The sequence below is a fragment of the Ranitomeya variabilis genome, chromosome 6, assembly GCF_051348905.1.
Source record: "Ranitomeya variabilis isolate aRanVar5 chromosome 6, aRanVar5.hap1, whole genome shotgun sequence".
Lineage (NCBI taxonomy): Eukaryota > Metazoa > Chordata > Amphibia > Anura > Dendrobatidae > Ranitomeya > Ranitomeya variabilis.
In genome coordinates, this window is record NC_135237.1 from 21,432,762 (window position 1) to 21,454,662 (window position 21,901).

Here is a 21,901-nt window from a genome sequence, read left to right on the forward strand (position 1 = left end):
AAAGGCACGGACCAGATCGGAGGCATGAACATCAGAGGCAGTCACCCAAGAATTATCCTCCTGACCATATCCCTTCCATTTGACCAGATACTGGAGCTTCCGTCTGGAAACATGGGAGTCCAAGATTTTTTCCACAACGTACTCCAACTCGCCCTCAACCAACACCGGAGCAGGAGGCTCAACAGAAGGCACAACCGGTACCTCATACCTGCGCAATAATGACCGATGAAAAACGTTATGAATAGAAAAAGATGCAGGGAGGTCCAAACGGAAGGACACAGGGTTAAGAATCTCCAATATCTTGTACGGGCCGATGAACCGAGGCTTAAACTTAGGAGAAGAAACCCTCATAGGGACAAAACGAGAAGACAACCACACCAAGTCCCCAACACAAAGCCGAGGACCAACCCGACGCCGGCGGTTGGCAAAAAGCTGAGTCTTCTCCTGGGACAACTTCAAATTGTCCACCACCTGCCCCCAAATCTGATGCAACCTCTCCACCACAGCATCCACTCCAGGACAATCCGAAGATTCCACCTGACCGGAAGAAAATCGAGGATGAAACCCCGAATTACAGAAAAAAGGAGACACCAAGGTGGCAGAGCTGGCCCGGTTATTGAGGGCAAACTCCGCTAAAGGCAAAAAAGCAACCCAATCATCCTGATCTGCAGACACAAAACACCTCAAATATGTCTCCAAGGTCTGATTCGTCCGCTCGGTCTGGCCATTAGTCTGAGGATGGAAAGCAGACGAGAAAGACAAATCTATGCCCATCCTAGCACAGAATGCTCGCCAAAATCTAGACACGAATTGGGTTCCTCTGTCAGAAACGATATTCTCCGGAATACCATGCAAACGGACCACATTTTGAAAAAACAGAGGAACCAACTCGGAAGAAGAAGGCAACTTAGGCAGGGGAACCAAATGGACCATCTTAGAGAAACGGTCACACACCACCCAGATGACAGACATCTTCTGAGAAACAGGAAGATCCGAAATAAAATCCATCGAGATGTGCGTCCAAGGCCTCTTCGGGATAGGCAAGGGCAACAACAATCCACTAGCCCGAGAACAACAAGGCTTGGCCCGAGCACAAACGTCACAAGACTGCACAAAGCCTCGCACATCTCGTGACAGGGAAGGCCACCAGAAGGACCTTGCCACCAAATCCCTGGTACCAAAGATTCCAGGATGACCTGCCAACGCAGAAGAATGAACCTCAGAAATGACTTTACTGGTCCAATCCTCAGGAACAAACAGTCTACCAGGTGGGCAACGATCAGGTCTATCCGCCTGAAACTCCTGCAAGGCCCGCCGCAGGTCTGGAGAAACGGCAGACAATATCACTCCATCCTTAAGGATACCTGTAGGTTCAGAATTACCAGGGGAGTCAGGCTCAAAACTCCTAGAAAGGGCATCCGCCTTAACATTCTTAGAACCCGGCAGGTAGGACACCACAAAATTAAACCGAGAGAAAAACAACGACCAGCGCGCCTGTCTAGGATTCAGGCGTCTGGCGGACTCAAGATAAATTAGATTTTTGTGGTCAGTCAATACCACCACCTGATGTCTAGCCCCCTCAAGCCAATGACGCCACTCCTCAAAAGCCCACTTCATGGCCAAAAGCTCCCGATTCCCAATATCATAATTCCGCTCGGCGGGCGAAAATTTACGAGAAAAAAAAGGCACAAGGTCTCATCACGGAGCAATCGGAACTTCTCTGCGACAAAACCGCCCCAGCTCCGATTTCAGAAGCGTCGACCTCAACCTGAAAAGGAAGAGCAACATCAGGCTGACGCAACACAGGGGCGGAAGAAAAGCGGCGCTTAAGCTCCCGAAAGGCCTCCACAGCAGCAGGGGACCAATCAGCAACATCAGCACCCTTCTTAGTCAAATCAGTCAATGGTTTAACAACATCAGAAAAACCAGCAATAAATCGACGATAAAAGTTAGCAAAGCCCAAAAATTTCTGAAGACTCTTAAGAGAAGAGGGTTGCGTCCAATCACAAATAGCCTGAACCTTGACAGGATCCATCTCGATGGAAGAGGGGGAAAAAATATATCCCAAGAAGGAAATCTTTTGAACCCCAAAAACGCACTTAGAACCTTTCACACACAAGGAATTAGACCGCAAAACCTGAAAAACCCTCCTGACCTGCTGGACATGAGAGTCCCAGTCATCCGAAAAAATCAAAATATCATCCAGATACACAATCATAAATTTATCCAAATACTCACGGAAAATGTCATGCATAAAGGACTGAAAGACTGAAGGGGCATTTGAAAGACCAAAAGGCATCACCAAATACTCAAAGTGGCCCTCGGGCGTATTAAATGCGGTTTTCCACTCATCCCCCTGTCTAATTCGCACCAAATTATACGCCCCACGGAGATCTATCTTAGAGAACCACTTGGCCCCCTTTATGCGAGCAAACAAATCAGTCAGCAGTGGCAACGGATATTGATATTTAACCGTGATTTTATTCAAAAGCCGATAATCAATACACGGCCTCAAAGAGCCATCTTTCTTAGCCACAAAGAAAAAACCGGCTCCTAAGGGAGATGACGAAGGACGAATATGTCCCTTTTCCAAGGACTCCTTTATATATTCTTGCATAGCAGCATGTTCAGGCACAGACAGATTAAATAAACGACCCTTAGGGTATTTACTACCCGGAATCAAATCTATGGCACAATCGCACTCCCGGTGCGGAGGTAGTGAACCAAGCTTAGGTTCTTCAAAAACGTCACAATAGTCAGACAAGAATTCAGGAATCTCAGAGGGAATAGATGATGAAATGGAAACCAAAGGTACGTCCCCATGCGTCCCCTTACATCCCCAGCTTAACACAGACATAGCTTTCCAGTCGAGGACTGGGTTATGAGATTGCAGCCATGGCAATCCAAGCACCAACACATCATGTAGGTTATACAGCACAAGAAAGCGAATAATCTCCTGATGATCCGGATTAATCCGCATAGTTACTTGTGTCCAGTACTGTGGTTTATTACTAGCCAATGGGGTGGAGTCAATCCCCTTCAGAGGTATAGGATTTTCAAGAGGCTCTAAATCATACCCACAGCGTTTGGCAAAGGACCAATCCATAAGACTCAAAGCGGCGCCAGAGTCGACATAGGCGTCCGCGGTAATAGATGATAAAGAACAAATCAGGGTCACAGATAGAATAAACTTAGACTGTAAAGTGCCAATTGAAACAGACTTATCAGGCTTCTTAGTACGCTTAGAGCATGCTGATATAACATGAGTTGAATCACCGCAATAGAAGCACAACCCATTTTTTCGTCTAAAATTCTGCCGTTCGCTTCTGGACAGAATTCTATCACATTGCATATTCTCTGGCGTCTTCTCAGTAGACACCGCCAAATGGTGCACCGGTTTGCGCTCCCGCAGACGCCTATCGATCTGGATAGCCATTGTCATGGACTCATTCAGACCCGCAGGCACAGGGAACCCCACCATAACATCCTTAATGGCATCAGAGAGACCCTCTCTGAAATTCGCCGCCAGGGCGCACTCATTCCACTGAGTAAGCACAGCCCATTTACGGAATTTTTGGCAGTATATTTCAGCTTCGTCTTGCCCCTGAGATAGGTACATCAAGGCCTTTTCCGCCTGAAGCTCTAAATGAGGTTCCTCATAAAGCAACCCCAAGGCCAGAAAAAACGCATCCACATTGAGCAACGCAGGATCCCCTGGAGCCAATGCAAAAGCCCAATCTTGAGGGTCGCCCCGGAGCAAGGAAATCACAATCCTGACTTGCTGTGCAGGATCTCCGGCAGAGCGAGATTTCAGGGACAAAAACAACTTGCAATTATTTTTGAAATTTTGAAAGCAAGATCTATTCCCCGAGAAAAATTCAGGCACAGGAATTCTAGGTTCAGATATAGGAACATGAACAACAAAATCTTGTAAATTTTGAACTTTCGTGGTGAGATTATTCAAACCTGCAGCTAAACTCTGAATATCCATCTTAAACAGGTGAACACAGAGCCATTCCAGGATTAGAAGGAGAGAGAGAGAGATAGGCTGCAATATAGGCAGACTAGCAAGAGATTCAATTATAAGCACACTCAGCACTGAAGGAAAAAAAAAAAAAAAATCTTCAGCAGACTTCTCTTTTCTCTGCCAATTAATTTAACCCTTTATGGGCCGGTCAAACTGTTATGGTTCTCAATGGCAAGAGAACATAGCCCAGCAACATAAGAACTAGCTCTTGGAAGGATGGAAACTAAACTGACCATGAACTAAACCTGCCGCACAACTAACAGTAGCCGGGTAGCGTTGCCTACGTTTTATCCCTAGACGCCCAGCGCCAGCCGGAGGACTAACTAATCCTGGCAGAGGAAAATACAGTCCTGGCTCACCTCTAGAGAAATTTCCCCGAAAGGCAGACAGAGGCCCCCACATATATTGGCGGTGATTTTAGATGAAATGACAAACGTAGTATGAAAATAGGTTTAGCAAAATCGAGGTCCGCTTACTAGATAGCAGAAAGACAGAAAGGGCACTTTCATGGTCAGCTGAAAACCCTATCAAAACACCATCCTGAAATTACTTTAAGACTCTAGTATTAACTCATAACATCAGAGTGGCAATTTCAGATCACAAGAGCTTTCCAGACACAGAAACGAAACAACAGCTGTGAACTGGAACAAAATGCAAAAACAAACAAGGACAAAAGTCCAACTTAGCTGGGAGTTGTCTAGCAGCAGGAACATGCACAGAAAGGCTTCTGATTACAACGTTGACCGGCATGGAAGTAACAGAGGAGCAAGGCTAAATAGCGACTCCCACATCCTGATAGGAACAGGTGAACAGGGGGGATGATGCACACAAGTTCAATTCCACCAGTGGCCACCGGGGGAGCCCAAAATCCAATTTCACAACAGGAGCAGCATTGTCTGTGCAGAGCTGTCTGTGACTCATCCCTCAGTAAGATAAGAAGGAGCTCCAGGTCTGCAGTGAATGGCCAGGCATTGTGGAGGGAGGGGAGAGGTACATTGTATGGCAGAGACAGGTGTCAGGTGTCGCCTCTCTCTGCAGGCTGGGAATGCAGCTTAATGGAGTGAATGGAGCTCCTGTGATAGAGAGTAAGTGGAGCTGGGCAGAGAGCACTGGGCTATAATAAAATGGCAGCTAGTCACACCTACAGCAGTGAGTTGTGCAGCCCACAGAGGCGTGCCCAGCTCACTGCTAACACCTCTCCAATGTTAAAGATAGGGTCAGCGCCGGTCTATTAGCTCCTATGTCCATGGGGTGCTGTAAAATGACACTGCTAGTGTCGTGAACTGCTGTGAAACCAAGATGTCAGCCCCCAGTTCCTTCTTTAAACACATATAACACACGAAATCTGTTTCACATGCATTTAAAACTTGGTTATAGCAGCATGTTATGCTACATTACAGTGATTTATTAATGATCTACAAACGCGGTACCTTACCTTTAACTATGTATGAGCACTAGATGGCGCTGTTGTTGTATTGTTACAAATTGCTATATAAACATTTTATTACAATGAAACCTTACGGAAATGCTCATAGTTATTGTTGGGTATTGCTGGTGTTGACTTATATAGGTATACTTTGTATTAAGACTATCACAAACAAATATATCATAAGTCCACCATTAATGTAAACATCTCATCAAGAGAGTGTATTCTAAATATGGATTCCGTAAAGATCATAAGGGTAAAAACACATACAAGTATCAAAAATCAATAGAAAGTATGCTTTACCGTATATATCACTGTAACCTAGGTGGGATATAGAGAACACCAGCAATACCTAACAATAACGATCAGCATTTCCGTAAGGTTTCATTGTAATAAAAGGTTTATATAGCAATTTGTAACAATAAAACAACAGCGCCATCTAGTGCTCATACATAGTTAAGGTATTCTTATACCTACAAATTATGGCACTAGACACTTTATTACTTTATTTTTGTATGTACACCAGATGGACAGTTGAACATATATTATATATATATTAAAAGACTTTGTATGTAATTACTATCTATGTAATGGGATGGTCAGTATATAGAGTAACCTCTGTTTTTCCAGTACCTTGCCTCTGAATTTTAATATCGTACTGTTTGTTGTATGAACTAATAAAAAATTGTATTTATGATAATTCATTTTGTGTTGTCACTTCATTTTTTTGTATATTTTTTTGCCCCTTATGAAATATATTTGAAGAGATGTGCAAAAAAATATATGGTATGGTAATTTTTTTCCTTGCAGAGTTGAAACAGTCTGAATTTGGCGGCCTGACAATTGTTTTCAGCTTTCTGACAGAGATCACTAGATAAAGCATACCTTTTGGCTAAATAAAGGTATTTAGAAAAATGTTCCATTTTGTAATGTGTATTATTTCTTTTATTCCGTGTCTCGGAGAACCCCTTTAAGGCCAAAGTCCGCTGTGTCCATAAGAGGACAGAAGCCCATTCCATGTACAGGGCATTGGCTGCAGGTGATTGTCGATTATGAGGTCACGGAATGTTGTGACGGTGACTCGGCAACTGGCGAGCGGAATCCTCAGAGAGCTCCAGCTAGCGCAGGGTGAGGAGCCTTCCATTATCTGCTGGTTTATGTCCTGTCCTATCCCTCGTGTCTGTGACTTCCTCTCCTCATTTCCCTCATTCTCTAATAATATCTGAACTTTTATTTCACTAATGAGCAAAATGTGTCATTCATGCAACCGGCCTTCTGTCTTTGTATCCAGCATCCATACGTGGGTACAATGCAGAGCAATGTAAAGATAACTCATAATTAAGAATTTATCATCATTTCCATAAATCTTTATTTTTTACCAGTTACTTAAAGGGCCACTGTCACCCCCTCCAGCCGTTATAAACTAAAAGAGCCACCTTGTGCAGCAGTAATAATAATGCATAACACAGTACGGGGCGGGGATTCCAAAGGTGGCTGGCCGCGATGCCCGCGCAGGCGCAGTGTGCAAGCCTGGCTGGGACGTCAGACGGCCAGAGCTTACTGCGTCTGCGCAGGACACCAGTACACGGCGCAGGCGCCGGTTTTGAAACGATAACAGCGCTGAGGGGGCGGCGCCGAAAGCGCAGGAAGATTGGAGTGACGGCAGAGGAGCTGGCCAAGCTGGGGAGTGAGGACCCGCCTCCCTGGCTAGAGACAGGAATTGTGGCTAAGTATAAAAACGCTTTATTTGGGGTATACTTGAACCTAAAACTAAAAGAGCCACCTTGTTAGAATGCAGCATTACTGCTGCACAAGGTGGCTCTTTTAGTTTATAACGGCTGGAGGTGGGTGACAGTGGCCCTTTAATGTTTAGAGAGTGCAGGAGATCAAGTTGTTCCTCGTGAAGGGGCCCAGTTGGTGTAAGGAGACTTATAGGCCAGTGCTGCTCTGGGAATTATAAGTTGCAAGTTGCCCGTTTAGGTGAAGAGGACAGGAGCTCTAGTGCCCCCTATTGGCAGTAGGTTTGCACTGATAGGAAGCAAAGCACCCGAAACACTTGTCAGTAAATGGAGCTTCCTATCCTGAGTCATGTGCCGCGGCTCATTAAAGGGTCGATATTCACTTTTAGCATTGCTACCTCTGATGGGTGGCACTAGTGCTCCTGTCCTCTTCCTCTGTGAAGTGAATATTTGCTTGATATTTGGATAATTACTTTGATATCTCTGATATAAGGTTTCGGCTTAAGGTAAAGAATCTAAGAGGGTTGTACAAGATTTGAAACATTCTGCTTTGTTTCTTCGAAAACCAGCGCCACACCTGTCTGTTGGCTGTGTGTAGTATTACAGTCCTGCTCTGCTCACTGCTATGACGCAGAGTTACAATGCCACACACAGGATAGGAGTGGCGCTGTTTTTGGAAGAAAGCAGTTATGTTTTTGTAATCCTGCACATTCCCTTCAATCACCATTTCCCAGATACGGGATTGGTTGCAGGTTTTTGTCCCTTCCGATGGTTCCTGTTATTACTGATGATTAGTAATCCAGGGCGAGTGATGACATCACACGGTGACATCACGGTAACTGCCGAGGGGACACTCACTAGAGGGAAGCAGTTGGCAGTGAAGTGTGAGATAACTTTGTATTGGCCTCTTTCTATGTCCTTTATTATGTTCTGTTCGTTTCTCCTCACTCTGTAGGTATTAACCCTGTAATGTCAGGACGTCACTTACCCGTCCTTATAGATTCTTGTTCCCTTTAAAAAGTGAATCTTTATTTAATGAGCCGAGGTGTCGGTAACCGACTGATCCCCCTTTACTTCTTCACAAATATCCAAATAGGAATGAAATACAACGTCTGCTAACATTGGTTTTTTTTCTATCCTTTTATTATTGTAGTGAACCTGAGCATTTTAAGAGGAGAATAAAAAAGCATTAAAAAAGAGGAGAATAAGGTAAATGCTTACTTATCCTAAATCTGCAATTTGTCTGATAGACTGGGGCCTCTCGGAGTCACCTTCCATGTCATCCATAATCTCCTGCAATTCTGCTTCCCACAAGGAAACATTCAGGGTATGTTCCCACGGTCAGTAAACGCTGCGGGTTGAACGCTGCATACCTCCGCAGAGTCCAGCCCGCAGCGGCCAGATGTTACAGCATAGTGGATGGGATTTCAAGAAATCTCATCTCCACTATGCGTGCACGGACACCTCTGGCTTCCCTGCAGAGACGGACATACGGCGCGTCTTTCTAGACCGCAGCATGTCTATTTATCTTGCGGAAACACTCAGTCTCTGCAAGATAAATGCCATCCGTCCAATGTATAGGACACGGCGATTCCGCTCGGTTCAATGAACACATGCAGAATCCCCTGCGTTCAAAAGCCGGGCAGCGCTTTGGACGGAGCGAACATGTGATGAGTCCAAAGGGCTGCCAATTACTGACCGTGGGGACGTAGCCTGAAGCTCCATGTAAGGAGAATGGCAGGTGACTCTGTATTACTGCCGAGCAGTAGCCTAAGGCCACGGTCACATGTTCAGTATTTTACATCAGGATTTGTAAGACAAAATCAGGAATGAGTGAAAAATACAGAAGTGGTGACGTGGTTCTATTATAATATTCATCTGATTGTTCCATTCTGATGTAAAATACTGACCACATAATGAATGTGTGAACGTGGCCTCATGCCAATTCAGATGTGGCAGATTTGTAGTGTCCACATTTTTGGAAATTCAGTCATAGGGTAAAATTCATCTTAGCACTCATAACCATATGGGACAAAAGAAAGGTTCCGATATCTGGACCGAAAAAGCAGACGAGTGTCATGCGAGTACAATGCGATTTTCACATCTAGCATCCGATTTACATCCGATTGCAATGCGGTTTTAATATGCGCTTTTACATATAGGAGTTCTCTGTCATTTACACATCATTTTCAAAGGAAATATTCATCAAAAACACACACATATATATATAAACAACAGAATATAACTCCAAGAAAATCAAACCACATCTCAGTACCAATGCTTTCTGGCTGATGTTTTGGTCACTTTTGAATGTTGGTTGTGCTTTCACACTCGTGGTAGCATGAGACGGACTCTACAAAACACACAAGTGGCTCAGGTAGTGCAGCTCATCCAGGATGGCATATCAATGCGAGCTGTGGCAAGGTTTGCTGTCTGTCAGCGTAGTCCAGAGGCTGGAGGCGCTACCAGGAGACAGGCCAGTACACCAGGAGACGTGGAGGGGGCCGTAGGAGGGCAACAACCCAGCAGCAGGACCGCTACCTCAGACTTTGTGCAAGGAGGAATAGGAGGAGCACTGCCAGAACCCTGCAAAATGACCTCCAGCAGGCCACAAATGTGCATGTGTCTGCACAAAAGGTTACAAACTGACTCCATGAGGATGGTCTGAGTGCCCGACGTCCACAGATGGGTGTTGTGCTCACAGCCCAACACCGTGCAGGACGCTTGGCATTTGCCACAGAATACTAGGATTGACAATTTCGCCACTGGCGCCCTGTGCTCTTCACAGATGAAAGCAGGTTCACACTGAGCACATGCGATAGACGTAACAGAGTCTGGAGATGCCGTGGAGAATGATCTGCTGCCTGCACCATCCTTTAGCATGACCGGTTTGGCAGTGGATCAGTAATGGTGTGGGGTGGCATTTCTTTGGAGGGCCGCACAGCCCTCCATGTGCTCACCAGAGGTAGCCTGACTGCCATTAGGTACCGAGATGAGATCCTCAGACCTCTTGTGAGACCATATGTGGTGCGGTTGGCCCTGGGCTCCTCCTAATGCAGGACAATGCCAGACCTCATGTGGCTGGAGTGTGTCAGCAGTTCCTGCAAGATGAAGGCATTGAAGCTATGGACTGGCCTGCCCGTTCCCCAGAGCTGAATCCGATTGAACACATCTGGGACATGATGTCTCATTCCATCCACCAACATCACGTTGCACCACAGACTGTCCAAGAGTTGACGTTCTATTTAATTAAAAAACTTTATTCTGGCTGTGTCTTTATTTAACATGTAACAACTATAGGATTAGTAATGGATATGTTTGGGGTGAAAATTGCAGAAAAAAGGATTTTTTATAAGATGGGGGTCCGTCTTATTGTCCGAATTTAAGATCTCTTACCTGAGGGCAGGCAGTGGCAGAGCAGGGTCACAGGAGGCATGGTGGTGGCAGAGGTGAGGTGATGCTGAGGTGCGGTGGGCGGAACGGCGTGCACCTGAGCAGGGTCCCATCCTGCTTAGGTGGGCGACGCCATGGCCTGGTGTCCATGGGGAGGTTGCGGCAGTGCTGTGGCGGCGGCAGATGTGCGGTCACTTCCTCAGGTGGCGGCGGCCGCCAGGGTCCCTCCCACATTTGAGGTGAATCCGCGGCCCGGTATTAAAGGAGAGCAGCAGAGCTGGGTGAGTTACGGTTTTCCCGGTGGCGGCGGCCATCTTTCTGAGGCCACGCGTGCGCAGATTCAGTACTCTGCTTCCCAGGGCTTCAGAAAAATGGCCGTGGGAGTCCGCGCGTGCGCAGATGGAGATCGCGGTGGCCATTTTCCTGAAGCCGAAATCTCAATCTGTGAACTCGGCTTCAGGAAAATGGCCGCCACGATCTCCATCTGCGCACGCGCGGCCTCCCGCGGCCATTTTCCTGAAGCCCCAGGAAGCAGAAAACTCAATCTGCGCACGCGCGGCCTCACGAAGATGGCCGCCGCCACCGAGAAAACCGTAACTCACCCAGCTCTGCTGCTCTCCTTCAATACCGGGCCGCAGATTCGCCTCAAATGTGGACGGGACCCTGCTCACGCCATACCGCTCACCGTGCCACATCATCCCCACACCTCTGTCGCCGCCACAATGCCGGTAAGCCTGCGTTCCAACTATAAGACGCACCCCCCATTTTCCTCACAATTTTTTTGGGGAAAAAGTGCGTCTTATAGTAGGAAAAATACGGTACATACATGTCCCCTAATTTGCGCACACACACACACAATACTAATTGGATTGGTCACTGACATCTACAGTATATATCTACCTATTCTGCATCTGTTTACTCTATGTAAACCATGTCTTCTATCCTGTCGGCTTCTGTAAAATCACTAGAATTAATTACCGGCTAGCCTTCGATCTATCTCTCTATGAAATATTATATATATATATATATATATCTAATATATAAAGCTGAACGTATGTATGTATGTGTGTGTGTCTGAGATTGGCATCTGAACCGTCGCAGCTACAGCCACAAAATTTTGCGCAGTCACACGTCTGGACCCTGAGAGCGTCATAGGCTATGTTGTGAGGTGAAATTTTAACCCCGCGCTTTCCAATTCACCAAACAATTTTGCCCCTATCTACATAATGGGGAAAAAATGAAAGGAAAAGTGTTGGAGGCAAATTAACAGCTGCCAGATGTGAACAAGGGGGACTTAAAGAATGACAGCGATGGCGCCAAAGAGTATATACTGTACAGTTGCTAAGGTGGGGCCGCGACATGGGATAATCACCACACCACCACGGGGATATGAACACACACACAAAATGCGCCACACACTACCACGTGCTCGAACACATATACCACCCTCAGCGCACATTTCACCACACATACACCAACCTCGCCACATAAAAGTCGAAACACTAAAGTCGCCGCTCAAAACTCGCCACGCGCAAAACTCTCCACATGCAAAACTCGCCATATGCAAAACTCGCCACACGCAAAACTTGCACACGCGGAAAAATTGCCACATGCACAAAAGTTGCAACACATGCAAAAGTTGCCTCACACAAAACTTGCACATACTCAAAAGGCACCACACATAAAAATCGCCACGCGCAAAACTCGCCATGCGCAAAACTTGCTGCACACAACTTGCTACACTAACCTGTCACATGCAACTCGACACACAAAAAGTCGCTACACGCATGTCGCCACACAAAACTCATCTCACAAAAGTCGCTACATGCATGTCGCCACACGCAACTCAACACACACAACTTGACACATGAAACTCGCCCTAAAACACACAGAAGTCTGGTAGTATCCTTCAAAAATAAAAATCTGATTAATAAGCAGACAAACTACAAGAGCAACAAATGTACCATATAGGAATCCGGCAGCTGTCAGTCACATGACCTGTCTATTATGTGTATGTGTGAGCTAATATATACTGCCAGGGGGGAGGGCTTCCTGTTGGCTGGGGATTTATCAGGCTGCCAATAGCAACCAATCACAGCTCAGCTTCTATTTTGCTACAGTTAATTAATCTGAGCTCTGATTGGTTAATATAGGCAACAAAGACATTCTCAGTATAACAAAGCTAATATATGTTGTGAAATGCTTCTATTAGCTTAGTTTTTGCCTTTTAATGATTACATTTCTATCTATTTGTTTTGTGGTTTTTGTGTGCAGAATAAATTTTTGTTAACACATTCTATTTTGCTAACAGCAGTCATTAACCCGGGCGAAGCCGGGTAGTACAGCTAGTATATATATATATATATATATATATATATATATATATATATATATATACTGTCGCTATATAAATATATATATAAATAATATGTGTCACTGACATGTGTATATACGGTATATATGTATCCTATGTGTATATTTCCATTCTATTCTAACCTGTCAGTGTGATTTTACTGTATGCAGCACATGAGTTACCGGCTTTTCAAAGGACACTGGTGCGTAAAAAACGGACAGCACTCGCATGGTGGGAGTGCTGAGTGTTTTTTTCTCGCACCCATTGCCTTGCATTGGCGAGTCTCGTCCAAGATACGCAGCAAATCACAGCATGCTACGATTTTTTTCTCAGTCCAATTTCAGCTGAGAAAAAAGTCGCAGATGAGATGTAACCCATTGAATAACATTGGTCAGAGTGCAATCCGATTTTTTATCGGATTGCACTCGTCCGTTTTTTTTGCAAATGAGTATGAGCCCTTAGGCCCCCTTCACACGTCCGTAGAAAACAGGTATTGGAAAAACGGTACCGGTGCCATCAGTGTGCTATCAGTGAGCCATCTGTACCATCAGTGTTCCATCAGTGTCTCATCAGTATCTCATCAGTATCTCATCAGTGTGCCATCAGTGTGCCATCAGTATCTCATCAGTGTGCCATCAGTATCTCATCAGTGTGCCATCAGTATCTCATCAGTGTGCCATCAGTATCTGATCAGTGTGCCATCAGTATCTCATCAGTGAGCTGTACGTGTTTTACATGGACCCATAGACCTGTATTGGCTCTTGTCATCAGCGCTGACGGTAAAATACGGACATGTGAGCAGTCCCACATGTTATACTGGGTACGTGTGGATATCTTCTCCAGTACATGAGAAGATGGATGACACACGTACATGTGAAGGGGCCGTACACTACGCCAGTTTTCTTCATACAAAAGTTGTAAATTTTAGTGACCGTTGATCTTCTGTTATCATCTGATACAATCATTGCTAATTGTCTTCCTTACTCTTCTATAGGATGATGTCAGATCAAGAAGAGGAGGAATTCCTGTAAGTATAACATGTAATTGGGATCATTGATTCTCCTAGACTCTCCCTGTAATAATCCACCGCAGAGATGTTCGCTATCAGTCTGCACTGGTTATATTAAGGCTCAATAGGATCATCTGTCTTCCTACTATTTTGGAGAATGTGTAAGAGTAATATTATTCATTTTTTTTTCTTGTCTTTTTCTTTAGTAAATGGATTGAATCAGTGAAGGCATGGAAGCCAAAATACAAGTATGTGTCTTACTACATCTCTCCACATCCATCTATTAGTTGTATGTGTAGAATAAGGGGAGGACTCCATAGTGATGGTATCATGACATTACTGCTCTCTATCACGGGCATTTACAATGTTTCCATATGAAGGATAAAATTGCTTTCAATAATAAAGAATTTAGGCCACGTTGAATTCTTCTTACTGCTCCTCATCCCTTTTCTTCATAGGATAACAATGAGGTTATGAGTAAATTATGGTCAGGCCGGAGTCACACTAGAGAGGACTACGGAGGAGTGCTAAGTGAGAAGAAATCGCATGGCACTCGGACCAGTGTTACTCTATGGGGCAGCTCCCATCATCCGTTGTTTCCTCAGCCGTATTTTAACTGGGAGGGAAATTGCAGCATGCTGAGATTTGCACCGTATATTGGCCGAGACTCGCCAGTGCAAGTCTATGGGGGCGAGAAAAACTCGCTCACCACACGGACCATCAGGGTGACTTGCGAGAAATACGGACCGGTGTCCTATAGAAAAGCCGTTAATTCAGTGCGGTGTACAGTAAAATCACACTGACCGGTTACAATAGAATAGATAGAATAGAAATCTACACATAGTATAGGTGTATATATATACTGCATGTCAGTGACACACATATATGTATCTTTATATGTCATACAGAGCTAGATAGCAGAATAGCCGATAATTCATTTGTCGGCTTCTAAAAAATTTGGTGCCAAAACAGAAACCAACACCACAAGATAAAAAAGGAAAGTGATTTTAAAAAAGCTGCAAATGATGAGCCAAGGTGTAAATGATTCTGTTAAAGGAAGGGATTTCCTCTTACTAAATTTATAGTTATCAAATGGAGGATCTCTCCTTACACCTCGATATCGATATCAACTATTATCGCCGAACTTGGCTATTAATAATTAATATACACTAAATATGCCTCAACGTTATCTTTCCTTTATGCTATACACTGACTGAGACAAAACAGTGTAACGATAAAGGATATTTATTACACACACACAAGTCTGCAGTCTAGAACATACATATATATTTATACCCAAGCTAGCGACTATAAATATATATATACACATATACGGATACTACAACTCTAATACAGTAATATCACTACAGTATACAGTGATATCCCAGCAATAACACAGTAATAACCCACAATATCCAGTAATATCACAACAATATCACACAATATAAAAACCCACAATTAACTGCCCGATTACCCAAATCACGCACACAATATCAGCCCTCCCATCTATAGCTTACTAACCCTAAGGCCTAAGAGGTTACAGGGCCTAGTAAGAAAAGGGGGTACAGAGTATACTTATCCACCATCCATGATCATTCCAGCATGCAGGCACAGCAAAAAAGAGAGAACCAGCTGTTCTTGTCCCTTATATGTGACCAGCTAAAAGCGGTGTGTCCAGCCTCAGGTGTGGGGGATGAGGTCACAAGTCTATTGTCCACTGGCAAAGGTACATCCCCTCAATCCTAAAGGAAACTTGTTTTTCCAGCTCATGGCAGCTTTGTTTTACAGCAGGCTGGAGGGGGAGCTTCATGTGGAACACATGGCAGGATTATATCACTAAACACATCTCTATGTAAAGATATACATTTTGGGGCACTTCCCCTTCTACAGATTCTCACCACAGCTGTATGTTCTTTTATAGGCACAAAAAATCGAAAAGATTTATAAGACCTTCCCGCGTCCCGGCTCTGGAGACTATTTTGTAAGTTGGTGTAATAAACGGTAATATTTATTAGAGGTTCCTCCATATAATCTATTGCCATAATCAATGTATCTATAAGGGGGAACGATGTAAAAAGCGTAGGAAATGCAGGAGGATTTCACATAGGGCGCAGTCAGACAGCCATATAACAGGGATGACGATTGCATCGCAATGCTCGGACTGGCCGGCGGCTATCCCAGCCCTAGTGTGACAGTTACATAGAAATACATGGTGTCATGCTCAGGTTCGGAGAGCCGCCGGCCAGTCTGAGCATTCCCATGCAACAGTCGTCCTTATTTTACGGCCGTCTGACTGCGCCCATACCCTCATTGTCACTGTGCCACCAGCAGCCGACACAGGGGCACTCATGTTTAAAAACTGTTCTAAGACAAAGTATCAGTGTGGCCCATCAGAGCCAATCAGATTCCAGGTTTTAGCATCAGTTTCCTTTAACCCCTTAAGCCCCAAGGGTGGTTAATGACCGGGTCAATTTTTACAATTCTGACCACTGTCCCTTTATGAGGTTATAACTCTGGAATGCTTCAACGGATCCCGGTGATTTTGACATTGTTTTCTCTTGACATATTGGGCTTCATGATAGTGGTAAAATTTCTTTGATATTACCGGCATTTATTTGTGAAAAAACGCGGAAATTTGGTGAAAATTTTGAAAATTTTGCAATTTTCCAACTTTGAATTTTTATGCCCTTAAATCACAGAGATATGTCACACAAAATACTTAATATGTAACATTTCCCACATGTCTACTTTACATCAGCACAATTTTGGAACCAAATTTATTTTCTGTTAGGGAGTTATAAGGGTTAAAAATTGACCAGCAATTTCTCATTTTTTTTAGGGACCACATTACATTTGAAGTCATTTTGAGCAGTCTATATGATAGAAAATAACCAAGTGTGACACCATTCTAAAAACTGCACCCCTCAAGGTGCTCAAAACCACATTCAAGAAGTTTATTAACCCTTCAGGTGTTTCACAGGAATTTTTGGAATGTTTAAAAAAAGAATGAACATTTAACTTTTTTTCACCAAAAATTTACTTCAGCTCCAATTTGTTTTATTTTACCAAGGGTAACAGGAGAAAATGGACTCCAAAACATGTTTTACAATTTGTCCTGAGAACGCCGATACCCCATATGTGGGGGTAAACCACTATTTGGGTGCATGGCAGAGCTCAGAAGGGAAGGAGCGCTATTTGACTTTTCAATGCAAAATTGACAGGAATTGAGATGGGACGCCATGCTGCGTTTGGAGAGCCACTGATGTGCCTAAACAATGAAACCCCCCACAAGTGACACCATTTTGGAAAGTAGACCCCCTAAGGAACTTATGTAGATGTGTGGTGAGCACTTTGACTCACCAAGTGCTTCACAGAAGTTTATAATGTAGAGCCGTAAGAATAAAAAATAATATTTTTTCACAAAAATGAAGTTTTCGTGCCCAATTTTTTATTTTCCCCAGGGTACCAGAAGAAATTGTACCCCAAAAGTTGTTGTGCAATTTGTCCTGAGTATGCTGATACTCCATATGTGGGGGTAAACCACTGTTTGGGCGCATGGAAGAGCTCGAAAGGGAAGGAACGCCGTTTGACTTTTCAATGCAAAATTGACTGGAATTGAGATGGGACACCATGCTGCGTTTGGAGAGCCCCTGATGTGCCTAAACATTGAAACCTCCCACAAGTGACACTATTTTGGAAAGTAGACACCCTAAGGAACTTATCTAGATGTGTTGTGAGAGCTTTGAACCTCCAAGTGTTTCACTACAGTTTATAACGCAGAGCTGTGAAAATAAAAATTCTTTTTTTTGCCACAAAATTTTTTTTTTAGCCCCCAGTTTTGTATTTTCCCAAGGGTAACAGGAGAAATTGGACCCTAAAAGTTGTTGTCCAATTTGTCCTGAGTACGCGAATACCCTATATGTGTGTGTGGGGGGGGGGGACCATCGTTTGGGCGCATAGCAGAGCTCGGAAGGGAAAGGGCGCCATATGGAATGCAGACTTAGATGGATTGGTCTGCAGGCGTCACGTTACATTTGCAGAGCCCCTGATGTACCTAAACAGTAGAAACCCCCCACAAGTGACCCCATATTGGAAACTAGACCCCCCAAGGAACTTATCTAGATGTGTTGTGAGAACTTTGAACCCCCAAGTGTTTCACTGCAGTTTATAACGCAGAGTCGTGAAAATAAAAAATCATATTTTTTTCAACAAAAATTATTTTTTAGCCCCCAGTTTTGTATTTTCCCAAGGGTAACAGGACAAATTGGACAACAACGTTTGGGGTCCAATTTCTCCTGAGTATGCCGATACCCCATATGTGGGGGGAACCACCGTTTAGGCGCATGACAGAGCTCGAAAGGGAATGAGCGCCATTTGGAATGCAGACTTAGATGGATTGGTCTGCAGGCGTCACGTTGCATTTGCAGAGTCCCTGATGTACCCAAACAGTAGAAACCCCCCACAATTGACCCCATATTGGAAACTAGACCACCCAAGGAACTTATCTAGATGTGTTGTGAGAACTTTCACTACAGTTTATAACGCAGAGCCGTGAAAATAGAAAAACATTTTTTCCCTCAAAAATGTTTTTTTAGCCCCGCAAATTTTTATTTTCCCAAGGGTAACAAGAGAAATTGGACCCCAAAAGTTGTTGTCCAATTTGTCCTGAGTACGCTGATAACCATATGTTGTGGTAAATCCCTGTTTGGGCGCACGGGAGAGCTCGGAAGGGAAGGAGCACTGTTTTACTTTTTCAACGCAGAATTGGCTGGAATTGAGATTGGACGCCATGTCGCGTTTGGAGAGCTGTCATGATCTCTGCAGGCAGAGATCATAGCAAGCCTATAGAGGGACAAGCTCTCGGAAGATGGAACTATACTGACCATGAACTAAGCCTGCCGCGCAACTAGAAATAGCCAGGTAGCATTTCCTATTTATCGCTAGATGCCCAGCTCTGGCCTAAGACCTAAATAGCTAGCAGAGGGAAATATAAGACCTGGCTCACCTCTAGAGAAATATTCCAAAGAAGACAGTAGCCCCCCACATATAATGACTGTGAGTTCAGATGAAACAACAAACGCAGCAGGAAAATAGTCTTAGCAAATTTGAGGTCCGCTTACTAGATAGCAGAAGACAGATAGTATACTTTCATGGCCAGCAGAAAAACACTAACAAAACACCATCCAGAGATTACCTTAAACTCTGGCATTAACTCATAACGCCAGAGTAGCAATCCCTGATCAACGAGAGCTTTCCAGACACAGTAACAAAACTTCAGCTGTGAACTGGAACAAATAGGCAAAACAAAACATGGACAAAAGTCCAACTTATCTAGTAGTTGTCTAGAAGCAGGAACAAGCACTGAGAGGCATCAGATAACATTGTTGACCGGCAAGAAACCACCAGAGAAATGAGCTTAAATAGCGACACCCACTACTGATGGAACCAGGTGAAACAGGAAAGAGGATGACAAGTCCAATTCCACAAGCGGCCACCGGGGGAGCCCAGAATCCAAATTCACAACAGTACCCCCCCCTCAAGGAGGGGGCACCGAACCCTCACCAGATCCACCAGGGCGACCAGGATGAGCCCTATGGAAGGCACGAACAAGATCAGAAGCATGAATATCAGATGCATTGACCCAAGAATTATCCTCCTGGCCGTAACCCTTCCAGTTGACCAGATACTGGAGTCTCCGTCTGGAAACACGAGAGTCCAGAATTTTCTCCACAACGTACTCCAACTCACCCTCAACCAACACCGGAGCAGGAGGCTCAACTGAAGGCACAACAGGTACCTCATACCTGCGCAATAACGACCGATGAAAAACGTTATGAATGGAAAAGGACGCAGGGAGGTCCAAACGGAAAGAAACAGGATTAAGAATCTCCAATATTCTATAAGGGCCGATGAACCGAGGTTTAAACTTAGGAGAAGAGACCCTCATAGGGACAAAACGAGAAGACAACCACACCAAATCTCCAACACAAAGCCGAGAACCAACACGACGATGACGGTTGGCAAAACGCTGAGTCTTCTCCTGGGACAACTTCAAATTGTCCATAACCTGCCCCCAGATGTGATGCAATCTCTCCACCACCGCATCCACTCCAGGACAATCCGAGGATTCCACCTGACCGGAGGAAAATCGAGGGTGAAACCCCGAATTACAGAAAAACGGGGACACCAAGGTGGAAGAGCTGGCCCGATTATTGAGGGCGAACTCTGCCAATGGCAAAAAAGCAACCCAATCATCCTGGTCGGCAGAGACGAAACACCTCAGATATGTCTCCAGGGTCTGATTAGTCCGCTCGGTCTGGCCATTAGTCTGAGGGTGAAAAGCAGATGAAAAAGACAAATCTATGCCCATCCTAGCACAGAATGCCCGCCAAAATCTAGACACAAATTGGGTACCTCTGTCAGAAACGATATTCTCAGGAATACCGTGCAATCGGACAACATTCTGAAAAAACAGAGGAACCAACTCAGAAGAAGAAGGCAACTTGGGCAGAGGAACCAAATGGACCATTTTAGAGAAACGGTCACAGACCACCCAGATGACAGACATCTTCTGGGAAACAGGCAGATCTGAAATAAAATCCATCGAGATGTGTGTCCAAGGCCTCTTAGGAATAGGCAAGGGCAACAGCAGTCCGCTAGCCCGAGAACTACAAGACTTGGCCCGAGCACAAATGTCACATGACTGCACAAAGACTCGCACATCTCGTGACAGGGAAGGCCACCAGAAGGATCTTGCCACCAAATCCCTGGTACCAAAAATTCCGGGATGACCTGCCAATGCAGAAGAATGTACCTCAGAGATGACTCTACTGGTCCAATCATCCGGAACAAACAGTCTATCAGGCGGACAACGATCCGGTCTATCCGCCTGAAACTCTTGCAAGGACCGCCGCAGATCAGGAGAAACGGCCGACAAAATTACTCCCTCCCTAAGGATACCTGTGGGTTCAGAATTACCAGGAGAGTCCGGGTCAAAACTCCTAGAAAGGGCATCTGCCTTAACATTCTTAGAACCCGGTAGGTATGACACCACAAAATTAAAGCGAGAAAAAAAATAAAGACCAGCGCGCCTGTCTAGGATTCAGGCGCCTGGCAGTCTCAAGATAAATCAAATTTTTGTGGTCAGTCAATACCACCACCTGATGCCTAGCCCCCTCGAGCCAATGGCGCCACTCCTCAAACGCCCACTTCATGGCCAAAAGCTCCCGATTCCCAACATCATAATTCCGCTCTGCGGGCGAAAATTTGCGAGAAAAGAAGGCACAAGGCCTAATGACGGAGCAGTCGGAACCTTTCTGCGACAACACTGCCCCAGCTCCGATCTCCGAAGCGTCAACCTCAACCTGAAAAGGCAGATTCACATCAGGCTGACGCAACACAGGGGCAGAGGCAAAACGGCGCTTAAGCTCCTGAAAGGCCTCTACAGCATGAGGGGACCAATTAGCAACATCAGCGCCTTGTCTGGTCAAATCAGTCAGTGGTTTAACGACATCCGAAAAACCAGCAATAAATCGGCGGTAAAAATTGGCAAAGCCCAAAAATCTCTGAAGACCCTTAAGAGAGGAGGGCTGAGTCCAGTCACAAATAGCTTGCACCTTGACGGGATCCATCTCAATGGAAGAGGGAGAAAAAATATACCCCAAAAAGGAAATTTTCTGGACCCCAAAAACGCACTTAGACCCCTTCACACATAAAGAATTAGACCGCAGAACCTGAAAAACTCTCCTGACCTGCTGGACATGAGAGTCCCAGTCATCAGAAAAAATCAGAATATCATCCAGATATATTATCATAAATTTATCCAGAAAATCGCGGAAAATATCATGCATAAAAGACTGGAAAACTGAAGGGGCATTAGAAAGACCAAAAGGCATGACCAAATACTCAAAGTGGCCCTCGGGCGTATTAAATGCGGTCTTCCACTCATCCCCCT

At 44.8% G+C, this 21,901-nt stretch overlaps 1 long non-coding RNA gene across 1 annotated transcript; it reads left to right on the forward strand.

Annotated features, from left to right (window-relative positions):
* The first annotated feature begins 7,853 nt into the window (after positions 1 to 7,853).
* On the forward strand, positions 7,854 to 14,196 carry LOC143783370 (uncharacterized). The gene is made up of 3 exons (XR_013217133.1): positions 7,854 to 8,401; positions 13,933 to 13,965; positions 14,154 to 14,196. It is a non-coding gene; the product is annotated as an uncharacterized LOC143783370 (long non-coding RNA).
* Positions 14,197 to 21,901: the final 7,705 nt, after the last annotated feature.